A 16,116-nucleotide genomic window follows, 5' to 3' on the forward strand; every position below is an offset into this window, starting at 1 on the left:
TCAGAATTTCCACATTTTGGAGAGGCCTGAAAAGGCAGCAATGCCATACAGAAGGCTTTTCTCAGAGGCTTCCCAGTCTCAGTGAGCAATGGTTGCCACACTGGAGGAGATGGTCAAGATTTCCATCTACACTGGGACTGGAAGGTTCATCTGTCCTGACTCCTTAATCGGTAAAAAAAGGATTGTGGTGTTGAAAATTCTTTCCATGCCAACACTCCTTCCAGCTTCCGGCAAAAATTCCATCTCTGTTCACTGACAGATCTGTCTTTAGCTGATCTTATTGTGGTGGGGTAATGAGAGGAGAATAGGAAATAGGATATATCTTAATTTAGAGGAGATAAAAATCCTGCTCTCATCTTAGAAGCTGGAGAACACATCTCCCAACCTGTAGTTCTTGTTTTTTGGATTCTACATATGAACATTGTTACTCTGAGTTATTGCAAATAATTACTTAGTGACACTGGAATTCCTTGGGACAGTATCACATCCATCCCAGCACTCCTTCTCTGCACTAAACTGGTTATACTGAGGATGTCACTCAGGTGTGACCTGTTTTCCATCATCAGGTTTTGCCTGCTGTCTTCAGCAACCGATCGATCGCTGTTTTGAGGAAATGGGCTGTATGCAGGAGAATTAGTCACAATGCTTTCAATTGTGTGGAGGAATTTCGTAAAGCTATCTAATTGCTAGAGCAACACTGGTGATTGGATTAGCCAAGGTATGATCAAAGTGTTTCCCTCAACCCATCTTGCCCTGCAAAGTTGCTTGTTGGTGTGCTAAGAATCCCTTATAGGAAAATAATAGATATTTAGAAACAGCACTGTTCTCCTCCCAGCAACCTGCTAATCTGCCTGTGACCTCATTTGCTCTCTGAAAGAACATAGGAGATCTCCCAAAACTTAATGTCTCCCTCTAACACCATTGCCCTGCACAATTCTGAAGATGGAGTTGCTTGAGAGCTATCCAGGAAGCCAAAAATCTCTGTAAGTTTTCTGCAAAGATGCTCAACTTTCATGACCACACATAAGAGATTGCCAGCATCATTTTATGAATAATGAGAACCACTGTACTTTTGAGGAAATAAACATGCATCCCTGTGCAATTCTTGGCACACCATGAGTCAGAGAATATGCTTACCAGTCAGGCCAGAGCCTCAGAGCTGATGAACAACATAACTGAGTCTGTGAAAAATGGCCATGTGTGACACCTTTCCTCATCGTATCACCATTTGCATAGAAATAGCAGCTCTTCTGCTCTCCAGATTCCCAGGAATTATATGGGACCGATGAAATGTTACAGGGGCCGATGAGATGTTGTTGGAAGACTGCAAAAAGCAAACTGACAGGGAGCTCATGCACGCATGAGCTCATTTTCTCTTGTGGAGCTGTATCTTCCTTTATTACTCATGAGGGACTGCAGTTATTCATGAAAAAGCTTGTGAATAAGCCAGAACCTGAAAATTACAAAGGGCTAAGGCATTCTGTGAAAGTCAGAGTCTCATCATAGGTAATTAACTGATCATTAAAGTAGGCCCTACTGAAAGAGGATGATGATTAGAGTGGTCTGATTTTGTTTTACTCCATGAGCAAATCAGAGTTGATGAGATGCTTCCATAATTTGCACAAAAACTTGAGAGAAAGTGGAATGGATCTCTGTGGCCATCGCAGACCAATCAAAAGACTTCTGCACTATTTTTGTCTTTTTATGCATCTTCCCTTCATGCTAGGCATGTGAATGTGTGCCAACACAAGTGTTTCCCTTCTCTAAGGCCATTCTTTTCAATCCTGAAAAATACTGCAGGTTGCACTTGTATTTTCAACCTTTTGTCACAGTGTTTTAGGCAGTGATAATTGGTTTATACAGTACAATTGCAGCATCCTCTAAGAATACACTCCAATGATTTATCTAGGATAGCGTTTAAGGGCCCCAGAGATAGACTTAAAATCACTTATTGTCATGAGAAATGCACAGGTAAAATAAAATGATTTTGCTCTGTACCTTGGGAGCTTATATCTCACTGACTTACTTGCAGTTTAGTGATTAGGTCAATGTCCCCTTTGCACAGCTTTCACAGTCCTCCCATCTGAAGAATTCCAACCAAAAGATGCTGATTATGCTGTCTTGAATTGCGCAAATGAGGGACTGCATCAGAGTTGAAGCTGCAGTCAGAAGTCTTCTAGAGAAAGTAAAATTTCACTTAAAATGTTTATGTCAGCAAAGAACTGCAGGGGGCTATGCTTTCCAAACCAACACACCACCTGTGTTTCTTAGCCTCCTAACAAAGACAGTTTCAGGATTTGTTCCACATCCCCCACAAGCAGCTCTCTTGGTCACAGTGGAGCGGTGCAGCTGCTTTCCTCCAGGAGCATGTGCTTTGCTTAGAGGCAGGAAGAGGAAGACAAGCAGTAGAGGAGCAACAGGATGGGTCCGAACATCCATTGCTGCTAAAGAACTGCCAGGGCTTCAGGTGGCTTTGTGAGGGATTGCATGAAAGTGGTTTCAAAAGTTGAAATGTACTGACGTTTGTAATCCCTTCTCGTGGATGTTTAATCCAACAGGGCCTCATAGGAGGGGCAAAAGTAAGATGAATTCTGATCTTCTAAAAGAATTAAGAAATCAGAGATCCTCCTGAGCTTTATCCAATGTTTTACTGATATCCTTTTCCACTACATCCTTCATCAGGATTGCTGTTCTCAAGGCCTTGACTATAAACCGCACAGGCAGATGTGTCCCTTCTCAGTGCAGGACTGAGGCACAACACTGGCGGTTTTGTGAGATATTTCTGCAAACTGTTGGGCTGCTGACACTCCCTGTTCTGTGAAATGGATGTTCAAAGGCACTGTGTAACATCTGCTCTTTGAATGCAGTACTCATTGCAGGCAGATTCCCACCCAGACCCAGAGATACAGACTCATCCCTCCAGTCATGACTGGACCTCCAAAGTTTGACTAAGAATTCATGTCCCAAGTCTTTTAAAATTTTTTTTGTTTGTTTTTGGTTTTTTTTTTTTTGTGTGTGTGTGTGTGTGTGTGTGTTCTTTTTCCTTCCTTCTCTCCAGTAGTGCCATGCACTTCCTAGGGTAGAAATTAGTAGGAGAAAAAAAGAAATAATGATGGAGACAGGCGAGCAGAAACATCTGTCAGCCAAATGGGTCTCAAGACTGAAGCTCTGATTTTCAGTCTATGAATGGCACTTTTTGTCTTCTGCCAGTGGGGGAATCTGGATGGATGCCCAGGAGTTAAACAAGAGCTGAGCAGAGGAAGCATCAACACAGCTGTAATATAGGAAAAGGTGGAATTTTTGTGGAATCTTCACTCTTTCCTGCTGGTTTCCTGCTTACTATGTATGAGTCACAGAGACAACTTTTGTATTGGAAACTGAAGCAGAGCAGCCATTCTGGGATGGCCAGATAGAGAAAAATAGCCTGTGGAAAACCCAGTACCACTAACCTGTCTTTAACCCTCTTTGTGACGTACAACTCAGCTAACAGCTGCTCTGATTTCCAGGAGTGTGGTCAAAGCGCTCCCTCTTTTATTTCTCTTGTTCTTGTACTGAAAAGCTGTCAGCTCTCCAGCATCAGGGAGGATTGAAGCACTGTGGGTCAATGCAGTTACCAGACTGGCCAATCTCTCACACACCCAAACAAGGAGCTCCCACTGCATGGTTTTTCACTCTCCTGGTCATAAGAGTTTCTATTTATTGATATGTATTGATGTATCTGACAAATTTATACAATAAAGCCTTCTTCTGGAGACCTTGCAAGCTTTTTTGGTGCAAGGACTAATAAATGTGTTTCATTTGAGTTTCTTACTAATAGAGAACAAAAAAGTAATATAGATATTCATCAAGCTATTTCTTTCACTGTGTTTCAGACTTAGTGTGGGAGAGAAGCAGCTTGATTTATGGCAGACATTACTTCCATCACCAGGCTGGTGTGATCCATGTGTGTGTGTGTTTTTACAAAGAGATTACATTTAACTCAAATGTATAAGCCTGATGGGAAAGCTTTCCGGATCCTGACATTATTTTGCATAGAAAGGACAGAAGCCACTCACAAAAACATATATTGCAAGGCAGATTTAGAATGACTTACACTGTAAACCTGTCCCACCTGAAAATAAACCTCAGTTAGATTAAATGAGTTTGTTTTTTTTTGTTTGAAAGAAACACAGTCCACATCCCATCTAAAGAAATGGGACTCCAAGCATCAGAGAGATGGGAAACATGAGAGATAACTCACTAACCAACATTCTGTTATCATTATAGTTCAAATGTGATTAATTTCTCTGAAATTTGTTGTAATTATTTTAGTCCTGGTGACCTCATTTATTGTACATGTTGCTGCCATCAGAAACCTGATGTGTTGCCTAAAAGATTCTGAGCTTGCAGCCATCTGTGCTGTACCTACTGTGAGGACATCTGGATCTCCTCATCTGCAACTGCTGCCTGATTCTTTCTCCTTGGCAGTGGTTTTGTAGCTGAAACTGCCAAAGGAAAAACATTGGCAGTGATTCAGTGGTGTGAGGCTCAGCACCAGTTCAGTGTCCCAGCATGCACAGACTCTGCCTAGCTTCCTCCCCACTCACTGAGAGATCCCCACTTTATTTAATTCATCTTTGTTTAGTTTTGGCATTTGTTGGTTTTTTTTCTTTTCTTTTTTTCCTTTGTCATCTTCCATTATCTTGGCCACATCTCTCCTCTTCAGCCATCTGCTTACTTCTCTCTCCTGATGCACTTACATCGGTGCTGCTGACCTGGACTGTTCCTTCCATCTGCAGCATGACTCTCATCTGAACTTGATTATTACAAAGAGCAGGAAAGACCGAGTTAGTTTAAGACTCTCTTTTTGTTGATGTATGTATGTGGGATGATGGCAGTTATTGTTATAAGCTTTTGGATGCAGGCCTTCTACACAGAATTTGGAATAGCAATCCACTTTTAATGAATGGACTATCTCTAACATTCGCCTTTCATACAATTAAATAGACTGTCAGATACTTAGAATCAGATTGGTGCATTTTTCTTGAGTTTGAGCCCTGCTCCTAAAAGTTCCCTCTTGCAGTATATCCAGAAAGCCTGCAGATCCAAAAGGTTTCTGTGTGGATGACCAGAGCTGGCTGTGTAGGGGCAGAACTTATGAACACACATGGTCACAAGGTCTAGGCACAACCCTGAGCAGCCTTGAGCTGCCTTCATCTCAACCAGCAATACTCACTTTGCAGGACTGCACTGTAAGTATGGTTAATGCACCCTGACTTCAAAGCAGTTCCAAAACTTTCGTGCCTGCACCATCTAATATATTACTAATCATCAATTTCTGTGTCTTCCCAATGACATTTTGTCCTCTACTCTCTATGTGCTCCACAAACACGTCAGTGCATTTCCCTTGGCTTCATTCTTTCTCATTCTAACCTGTATCTGATACCAATGAGATGAAATTGTGCAAATACTGAAAGTCTTTATTCTTACATTATTTTTCTTTTAACTTAGCATCCCTGATTTTTTCAGAACTATTTGTCCACAAAGTGTGGACCTCCCTAGGTTCTAGGAATAATCAGCAGTGATTCCTTCCCTATCTTGATACTTCTCCCAGTGTATTTCTGTTCTGTACTAATAGTGGAAGCAAAGTAGCTTGCTGGGCATCTGAAGAACAGCTAAGACATCCCTTCAAAACTATTTCATTGTTGCAGGCAGCCCTGACCCCAGTTGCTTTATCAGCAATACCCAAGCACAGCACTGCTGGTGCTACGTGTGATGCACGAATCTTACCGCCCTCCTTGGAGAAAAGCTTATTCCTGCTGTACAGACAGCAATGCTTTGCATACTGCACAGACACCGTGTGCCCACCAGGTCCCATTTCTGCGTGAACTCCTCACACAGCATGCATCAGTCATGCTCTTGCTTTTTGTATCAATATTACCTCATAACAGAACTGACTTTGTGATGCTTCAGGTGAGGATATACAAACAACAGGGCTTGAATCATTATATGGCAGCTAATGGTCACTGAAAATGAAGAAACAAAAAGCAGCATAGGAAGTCCCAAGGTTTCCTGATGGTCAGGATTTCCCAGTTGGCAAAGCAGTATATAATGCCCTCATGATGTTACTGCAGCATCAGTTGATGGCCAGGCTATGTTTATAGTACTAAAAAAAACATTGTCATCTTGCAAGCTTAAGTACCAGACAAGCAATCATCTGCCCCACTTAATTATTAGCTAGCAACTTGTCAGTTTCAGCTGTTGCTAATTAATACTCTGTAAAATGAAGTCTGAACGTTGTTTGGACAATACCATAAATCAGGAAGCATTGCCAATAGGCAGCTCAGGCAGTACAGTTTTGTGCTATGAAAACACTATGCTGCTAATGCATTACAGGACAGGCTGTGTGTTCTTTCATGAGCTCTGAACTGAAAAAAGTCAAGGACTGTGTCTCAGGACCACAGGGCCTCCATGTAGTGGAGAACAGGGACTGAGAGCTTCCTTTCCCCTCGATCACAGCGGCATCCACCACAGGTTCTGCATCTCCAAATTCCCACCTCCCCAGGCATGTAAAATAAAAATGATAGGGGAAGACAAACTTGCCTTCAAATTGTGGTCATGATGTGTGATAGTGAAAGCATGCGTGTATAAACTGAGAAAATGTTTAAAAGACAAAAAGCAAACAAATTCCAAGAAGGGAAGAAAGAATTTTATTTTTTTTCCTCATGAGAACATGATGCAAGGGACAAAGAACCAACGACAGGAAGAAAAAAGCTTCTGAAATACACATTTATTTTCTTTTTATTGATTAAAATAATTTAAAAAAATGTGGCCCTGAATAAAGAAACAAAATGTTTCAGTCCCTGAGAAAATGACTCTGCAGAACATTTGCATAGACAAATTGCATCAGAAACAGCACCTAGGGGGAAACCACTCCAGGGGGGCGGAGCATCTCTGAGTAGCTCTGAGCAGGAGAGCTGTGGGACCCCAGGAATAAGAGCTGAACAGGAGCTGAAGTCCTGCACAGAGCTGCAGTGGAACCTCAGGGTGAACGGGAATTGCCATTCATGTGAACTCCCACCCCCAGTCTAAGATGCAGATACTCTTGATTATTCAGCTCAGGTGTCCTTGCAGAGTAATGAGGTCTCTTTCTGCCATGTGCTTTCCAGCTGCCATCGCTCTCGGCAACCCAAACAAACCCAACTGATAGCACTTATTTATAGAGTGGAATGCTGATGCTGTTCTCCTTTGAGGTTGGCTCTTGTCTCCCAGGACGGAGCAGGTTTCAGGTCAGCTCATTTGCTCACCTTCTTTCTAATTCCTATTGGCCCTGGTGCTGCTGCCAGCCCCTTTCCTGCAGGATATCCCAAAGGTGAGTGCTCACTTGTTGCTGTGGTTGACACTTCATCTACATTCTGAGTGCTGGCTATGTGCTGTGGTCTTTCTCTCATCTAACCCTCCTATTCCTTCAGCTTTTCCTGTCTTGAGGCACTAGTGGTATGGAAATTGTTGCAGCGCTCATCCCAGCTGGAAAGACTTGCAGAACTTATGGGACCATAACCCCCAGATAAAGGGTTTTATTTCTGCCTAGATCAGGCTGAGGGTACTGAGATAAGTCCATGGGGAGAAAATGGTCGCACTTATTTCTGTGTTTCAATGGCCAGAGCTGCTCCACCTCTAAATGCTGAAGTTTGCTTTGCTGCTGCAGAATGTATCCTGTGCATGAATCTGTCTCTTGTCTATTTCCTCACACTTGTTTCTAACCTGTAAATTAAGCTGGGAAGGCTGAATGTGCCTCACCTGCTCTTGTGATGTGAAAGTCATATGAGAGTGCCTGCCCATAATCCCTGTTAGCAACGAAACATGGGCCATTTCTTTAGGTTACACAAAGTATAGCTCTGAGATATTTTGTATCCCAAGCCTCCCAGAGGGGTCCAGAAAGTAGCCCCTCAAATGTAGCACAGTAGCTTGGACTGCTAAAGAAAGGAATCAAAACAACAATGACCATTTGTACTGCCTCTGGCAGCTATCTCTGGTGGAGCTGAAGTTGGTAGCTTTGTCCACATCCACAGTCCGTGCAGGAGGTGCCTTTCCAGAGGCCGGGTCAGGATAGGCAGCAGTTATGGTGCATCTCTACATTAATGACATAAAAAGCAAGGGAGCTGGGCTGTTAGCTTGAAAGTTAAACTACATACATCAGACTGCAGCAGCAGTGGAAATAGTAAGTTCTGTGGTTGTTAACTAGGAACTGAGCAAGTTAAAATTGGGTCTACTTTTCTTCAGGGCCTGAGCATGAGGATTGCCATGACCCCAGGCCTTGTACTGCAATCGGTGGTTGTCACCTCCTCAGTTTTGTCAGTGCTTCATCATCTGCAAATCCTTTAGGGCAGAAATTATCTCCCCTTTCTGTTTATGGGCCCTTGTGAAGTCAGGCCCTGACCTCCCCTACAAATATTTGTACAAATGTGGTCATATTGTGCTGTAGTTCAACAGAATGACTGATAAATACTGCCCCTGCCTTGAAGAGTTTGAAACACAAGATGAACTGTTATGAGCAAGGGCATGGCATTGCTTTCAAGGCATCAAGTCTGATATGATCGTAAATCATCATTTCACTTCTGCCCAGTGATAATATTGAGGTTATTTAGAACTGCCTGCCTCCAATCATAACAGATGGTGGTTTGAAGGAGGGATGGGAAGGGGTGGGTCCTGCAGTTGAGTTCAGGGCAGGTGTTCTAAACGAGTGGGTATGACAAGCAGCAGTAGGCTTCAGAGATCTTCAATCTTAATCACCGTTAACAACAGACATAGCTAAAAACAAACCTGGAGAATGAGGTCAGAGAAAGCCCTGGCCTCCTAACATCAGTATTTTCTTTTGTGTGCTCCTTGTTGGGCCTCTGTAAGGCTGATCTGGTTGTCTTATGTCACAAAGGGCAGCAAAGAAGGCAGCTTGGTAGAGTTTGTGCAAGAGGCTGACAAGAGAAGGCCACCTCCAGTTACTTTTCCTGGGTGCAGAAAGCTAGTGATCTATTTTCTTGAAGAAGCAAAAATGTTTTTGTTACCTCCCCTGTCGCCCCCAAACCCTAGAGGAAGCAATTCATTACCCCTGCCAACAGGAACCAGAGATGGTGCAAGTTTGCTGCCTCGGTGTTCCTGCTTCTGTGCTGAGACAGCTGCTGCCTGCCTACCTGGGAAAGCCACTCACTGCTCGATAAGGTGACACTGCAAATGCAGAGCATTCCCATCATGGGAGGCTGCCAGCATCTCTGTTCATGGGTGCTTAGGGAACAGCTGATGCTCTCTGAAAACACATGGTACTTTAGGGAGAGATGCTGTGATGGGGAGGGATGAGGCAAGCAGCTGGCTGTGAGGGTTCTGATCGTTGCTTGGTTTGGATATGAGGAAGAATAAAATTATCTATATTATTATATTTATAATAATTAAATTATTATTTATAATTCCTAAAATTACAGTAGTTATCGGCCTGTGCTTAGTTTTCCTGATCTGATTCTGGTGGAACTGTCAGCTGTGGGTGATGATGATACCAAAGGTCACATTTTAACCAGTAGAAAGGCAAATCTCCAGGGCGAAGACTTCAGTACAGCTGTCTTTACTTCAGCTGCAGCTTTTCAGCAGGACTGCTCTAAGCAGCCTGGGAAAATGTCTCTGCCACTGCTCCACCGCTCCGCCTTCCGGGCACCACAAGCAGGCACAACCCTTTATCTGACTTATTTTTACAGTCTTTAAAAATAAAATCCATCCCCCAGACTGAAACGTTGCCCTCGCATTTTTTGTGACAGCAGCTATTTCCCTGGGGAGACTTTAAGCTGAAGATTGCAAAGAATGTTCCCATGCACTTTGCGCAGCAGCACCCACCATGGACAGAGTGCTTCTGCCAACCAGTGAGCTACCAGAAGTGAGGGCAAGTGGCTATTCCAGCTGCTTGCCAAGCAGCCCACACTAACTAGGAGAAACGAGGAACCGATCAGGTGCCTTAGATTTGGTGGTTGTGTTTTGGCAGGACTTGTTTTCTATCTGGAAGTGTAATGCAGTGAGGGCAGCTGCCCAGGACTGGGTGCAACGGACGCTTAGCCCTTACTGGTCTCTGGGCAGGACGCTGCTGGTTTCCTTGCCGTGTTAAAGAGAAGGGCAAGACTGCCCTTGGCTGCTGCAGCGTAACTGTGCTGGCAGTACAGAGCCGTGAAAAATCTAACCCCGTTTTCCACCTCTGAGCGGCGTTGGGCGCCGTTCGTCGTCTCGGCGGGGCTGTGGCGCCACCTGGTGGCGGCGAGCGGACATCGGCGGTAGGACCGGGCGGTGCGGGGGGCTCCGCTGCCGTAACGGCGTTGCGGCTCTCCGCCGTCCGAGCAGGATGCAGCCCTCGTTTTTCCCACGAAAGTGCATAATCTTTCCGCGGTCGTGGCGTGACGCAGTCCTGCAGGTGAAGCCATCTGCGTGGGACGCGGTGGAGTGGAGCTGTAAGACTTTGAGCGAGACGGCTCTGCAGGAGCGGGGCCTGTTGCGGAGCTCGTGGGGAGAATCGGGTCAGGGCAACGAGAACAACGCCAGAGGAGGGCAGAGCAACGGCTGGGGGCGAAACGGGCGCTCCGCAGCACATCTTCCTGGTATCAGTCACCCGGCTCGGGCTTCGCATCTGAGAGGGCTGCTCCGAAAGTAATGCCTCCGTTTTTATGATGTCGGCCCACGATGTCGGTCGGTGTGTGACAGCCGAGGATGAACCTTCCCGCCAATATTCGGTGACATTTTGTTGCTGTGAGACAGATGGCAGCAGAGGGGCGGTCTGAGGGAACGGTGCCGGACATGGAAGTGTGAGTGGAGCAGAGGGGTGGAACTGAATTCCTCCGTGTGGAGAAAATGGTGCCCATTGAGACTGATCGACGCTCGCTGAGTGCTTATGGAGCCCTGAGTGCGGCTGCTGGCACAGTGAGGTGGTCGGTGCTGTGTTTCAGTGGTGGTGGTGACAACAATGTGAAAGACAAGACGTTGTGGATGGCCATGCAGATATTTATGAGCACAGCATGCAGGATCTTGTTCATTGCTGGTGAAAATGCACAGCTGCTGGTGGTGACTCCATGAAAAATAGTGTTTTAGAGCTGAGAATTTGCTCTATCAAATAGTGCTATTGTGCTCTTTGTAGATGTTGGAGTTTCCATGGAAATAAATGGGAGACATGACTTCCAGAACAACCCATGTGCTAAAAAGCTACAAATCCTTGGGTAACACCTCAATACAACACACAGAAATGATTCTCAGCCAAACAGCTTTAAGATTCAGCATTCATATTTAGTCCCCCTAAATATGAGGCCATGAGGACAGCCGTGATCCCATTAAGGCCTTCCATCTGCCCCATAGACAGCCTGTCTAATTGCCTGTTGGCACTGCAACCTGCTCAGATTTGAGTGCTCTGACACTCATACCTTGTTCAGGCAGTGTGCTCAGATGGCCAATATAGTCTCTGTCTTGGTGCTGGATGTGTAAATTCACTGCCTTGATAAGGCTGAAGAGCTGCTTAAAATACACTTTTTATCTGCCTTGTTGGATTTGTGCAACGTTCTAGAAGCTGCTGGTAAAGGAGTTGTTTTTGTCTTTATACATTTGAAATCTTCAGATGAGATTGGGAAACATTGCAGACTGTTAAGGCAATGCATACATTAAAAAATAAATGGCTCCCACTCTTATGAAACTTGTTGGCAGTTGTAGCAGCAACAGTTTGGTGCGAGTCTGTCTTGTTTCACTGTGGAGAGGTTTGATGAAGCAGGTGGTTGTGCTGTGAGTGGGGCTTTGGGGGGGTCAGCCTTAAGGAGAGCAGATAAAGAGATCTTTCATGTCCCAACAGGACAGGCTAGATCCAGTGGTTACAGTGATGCCCATTGGATTGAGACACGCATGCATGTTGTACAGCAAAACCACTTTCCTTCTGTTAGAAAGGCTTCTGCAGCTGAAGAGCAGCTCTGGCATTGGGGAAGCCCTTCATTGCCACAGAGGGTGATGGCTGATGCAAACCCAACTGTCACTGTTGAGCAACACAGCACAAGAACTGCGAGCTGGAGCCCAGTGGTCACACACTTCCCTAAGGCAATGACTCTGCAAGCAAAGACAGCAGTGTTGAAATGCCTTCTGCATGCTAAAAGTGGGGTGTGTGATAAGCTGCACATCTGCCTCCTCCCGGAAGTCCAAAGCAGAGGGTCTGAAAACAGCAAAAGCCGGCATCTTGGTGACCCTGTGGTGGTTGCTGGCAGGCCTGTGGGAGCGCAGGGCTGATAAACACAACACTTGGATATGGTAGGCATTCCTGGTACTGTTGCTCCCATGTTGTTTCTCCAGTTGTGTCTGAGGCTTAACCGAACAGCAGAACATCTGCTGGAGATCAGACAAGGGGGCAGCCAACCTGGTGCCCTATCACTGTGGGTTTGCCAGCAGCAGATGCCAAAGGGCAGAGCAGCTGGTATCGGAGTGGGGCAGCCCCACTCCCCGGTTATCTGTGACTCAGCCTGCTAGAACTTGTATCTCTGAACTTAAGAGTTCTGATGCTCTTTTTCTTCCCTGACTTTTGTAATTGCTTTTGCCAGTAATGGCCAGTGGCCCCTTGATCAATGGGAGCAGAGCAGTCTGAAACATCATTTCAGAACATCACTCCACAAAGCTACGCTTCTTGATGTGTTCCCATGCAGGAAAGGGCCTGGTGTAGTTCAGAGACAATTGCCACAGCGTGCCAGTGTGACACAGACCTTTGCTTGCTAAGTAATGTAGTAATCAGAAATGCTTTGTTCCCAGGATATTCATTTGATAAGACCACTAGAAACTGGCAGCAGAGAAACTGGCTGAATGTCATTTTTGAAAGCAATGTGAAAAGTAATTTAATGCAGCCATTGCAATTGATTAGCCACTGATTAGTAATTTAATGTGGTAAAAGCCATTGATTAGCATCAGAAGCACAGCATCTTGAGGGGAGCAGGGTGGAGCTCAGGAAGAGGCAGCACAGTCCTGGCTTTCTGGTGACTTATGTGCTTGTTTGAACCTTCATATATATAACTGGATTAGAATCCGTGGCTGTTTTCCTAGTATTCTAGGGCTGGATTCTGTTATTAGGGATAATACATATGCAGTAACTGCACTGACATCAGCAGTAAATAAAATATGTCTTTACAGCTCCAAATTTTCTTAAGCGATAGGCTGTCCAAGTCCTACCAGGTGTAAGACTCACTCCTTGCCTGGTCACATAACAAGATTACTGCAAGAGAAAACATACCCCTCTGAGGGAATAAAAGTGGGAAAATATGGCTTTATTTTTCAGTGATGTGCTGGAATTAAGGAGATAGATAGCTGCAATATGAGCTTATTTTGAGGCAAAACATCTAGGCAAGACCGTGATTCTGGGTACATGTGAACAGAGATCAGGTCTCTGCTGAATGGGGATGACAGACTTGGGGAAAATGAAATGAGGTCTGGTTTTCTTCTCATAAAAATATGGGTGTACTAAATGATATAAAGTAGTGCTCTTTTTCTGCTTCTTTAGAATTATAGCATTTGCTCAACTGTTCTTCATTGTACTATTATTACTAGTGTGTGCAGTACAGAATGCCTTTTGGGTCATTCAGTGGCTGTGACAGTTACTGCGGTTTTGTTATCTGCTGCTGTCCATCAGGAAAACAACTCTGAACCTCCTGGTTTGTGTCTGTCTTCTCTTTCTATCTTTTTTTTTTTTTCTTTGTAACCAAAAGTCTAAAATAAAAGAGACTAACATATAATCAACCATGAACAGAAACATCCTCCATGTGCTGGAGTCAAGCCTCTGACTTACTGCTGTGTGCCTGCCTGAGAAGGGGGCATGAAGGGAGGGAGACAGCTCTCACAGCAAAAATGGGGGTGCATGTGGTGTGCTGATTTGTTTTTTCTTTTCTGAATGAAATAAGGGTTCAAAATGGGAAAAAAAAAAAAAAAAAAGTGCTCATACAACTTGGAGCCCAAGCTGGCCAGTAAGGCATGTGCAGCCAAGTGTGAGTTTTGCAGAAGGAACTAGCAAGCAGGCAGACAGGTGGTGAGGATGCAATATCTCCAGCCTAGCTTGCTGGCCGAAGAGATTCCTACTCCATGCCCAGCTGCAGGAGTTAAAGGCCTGGGTTACAGGAGGATTTCCCCAGTGAGTTCCTCTGCTGTGGATGCTCAGCCTTTGAGGAACAGTTGCCACTTTTTTCCCACATTGCTGTAGGGTTTTTTTTTTTTTTTTTTAGTGTCTATAGAGTTAAGCTGTGGCTTCACCAACCATTTTCTGAAGGTTGACAACGCTGACCCCATCCTACTCTCTGGAGAACCCTGCAGCACAATTGCTCCCAGACGTAAGCCTCGTGATTGCTCCTGGCCTCCCCCTTTCCTCCTCTCCTCTCTCTACTATGGTCATTCATGTGAAAGACCCTCTTTGTACTGTTTTCTTTTTTTCTTGCATGTTCATGCAAGGCTCACACTGGTCTCCTCAGCTTTGCCCAGACACTGCCTGGAGAAGTGTCAGGGTTCAGTGCCATCTGGACAAATCCCCAAGGGCTGTGCTTAGAGCTGAGTGCTGCATCAGGCACTCCTGACTTCACTGGAGCCCTGGAGTAGGGCTCCTGGTCATAGGCTGCTGCTGGGTACATCAGCATCTACTGCTCCACCTGGGAAGAGAATCTCAGGGGTTGTGCTTTGGTGTTCTGGAGTTTGATGTATGAATAATTCGTGTTTGTATCACTTCGTACAGTGACATAAAAACTGATGGCTTCAGTTCCAGCTGCTGCTGGATGGTAGAACTATGTTGTCCAAGGGAACTGAAAGACCACCACTGATGGTTGTAATCAGTCCCATTTTGATGACATACAGCTTTAATTCTGTTGTCAAGAGGAGCTCGTTGGCTTTGAAGATATTTATGGAATGAACTGTTCCAAGGGAAATTCTCCTGCTATTCTGGGAAGTGGAGCAGTGAGCAGTGGAGCAAACTCAGCATTCATTTGGTCTTCACCAACTGGTATAGATCAATGAATACAGAGCAGCACAGATGCAGAATGAGCAGGAATTGTTCTTTGTGCAGTACAAATCTGCTAATTCTTTGTGGCTTATTTTGTGACAAGTAAAACCTACAGTGACTCAAAACTAAAATGCAAGAGCACTTGCTGCATGCCGATCAGGTGGGCTATGTGAGCCATTTCAGCCACTTCTTTCAAGTTGTTTTCCAAGGCAATTTTGTGGTTTGGGGAACAATGTGTATAAACCTCTGAGACTGTATTTGTTGGTCATCTGTAATCCCCCTCCATCTTCTCTCCCTCCTTTCTCCTGCTTCCCAGAACAGGCCGCAGAGCTGCATGCTGCAAATGTACTGAAAAAGCTAGGTTGATTAGGAAATAGAGTGCGATTTCAAGGCTCTTGCACTGAGTGGGGGGGTGGTGTGGTGACATTTGTAAGCTGTAGAGGAAGTCAACTTTGCTGTGAAACATCCACCTTAGGCATCAATATTGCCTCCAGGACCATGCAGCAATTGGGAGCCGTGCAAAGCAGTGTCTTGACTAGAGAAGGGCATTGGATCATCCTCTGTCAGTCTAAATGGTCTGTGCTGGCATGTCTGCTAGGAAGTCTGGCTGAAGCTGGCCTAGCTGGATAAGCTTCAACCTAGCTGCTTCGGATGGTACCATGGAGTGCATGCTGACAGTGAAGGATCTCAGCTCCCAGTGTGAGGTTTGCAGCTGTGCCTTAGGCCTTCTTGTTGGATGTGTAAATCTTGCTTCTCTTCACACTGATTCAGTTTCATAACTTCTTTTAAAAACAGTCTGTTTCTTGCATTAGATGAGTAAAGTCGGTACTAATTTGTGCAGCCATCCAAGGGGAGCATGAAATATCCAAAGAACGATTTTCAGCATGATGTTATTCCCAGATCTGCAATGTTTGCTACCAGGTGCAGCCAGGTGACAGAATTGAGCAGGACAAAAGCACCAGACTTGGAATGAGCCTTCTAATTCTCTGAAATCCGAGGGACCTGATCTGCAGGTGCCTGCAGTGAGGAGGCTGGGAGCCCACAGCCTTTGCCATAAGGCTGTTTGCACCTAAGAGCCTTATCTGCGGATTTAATGGTCTACATTTAGGCATCTGAGTTTG

The 16,116-nt window shown here is 45.0% G+C and overlaps 1 long non-coding RNA gene across 1 annotated transcript in view; it reads left to right on the forward strand.

Annotated features, from left to right (window-relative positions):
- Positions 1 to 7,223: 7,223 nt before the first annotated feature.
- LOC107053194 overlaps positions 7,224 to 16,116 on the forward strand; it is a 35,094-nt gene continuing 26,201 nt past the window's right edge. Inside the window, exon 1 of the long non-coding RNA XR_006939127.1 lies at positions 7,224 to 7,351. This is a non-coding gene — a long non-coding RNA (uncharacterized LOC107053194). The remainder of the gene's footprint in view (positions 7,352 to 16,116) is intronic.

Source organism: Gallus gallus, chromosome 4, assembly GCF_016699485.2.
Source record: "Gallus gallus isolate bGalGal1 chromosome 4, bGalGal1.mat.broiler.GRCg7b, whole genome shotgun sequence".
Lineage (NCBI taxonomy): Eukaryota > Metazoa > Chordata > Aves > Galliformes > Phasianidae > Gallus > Gallus gallus.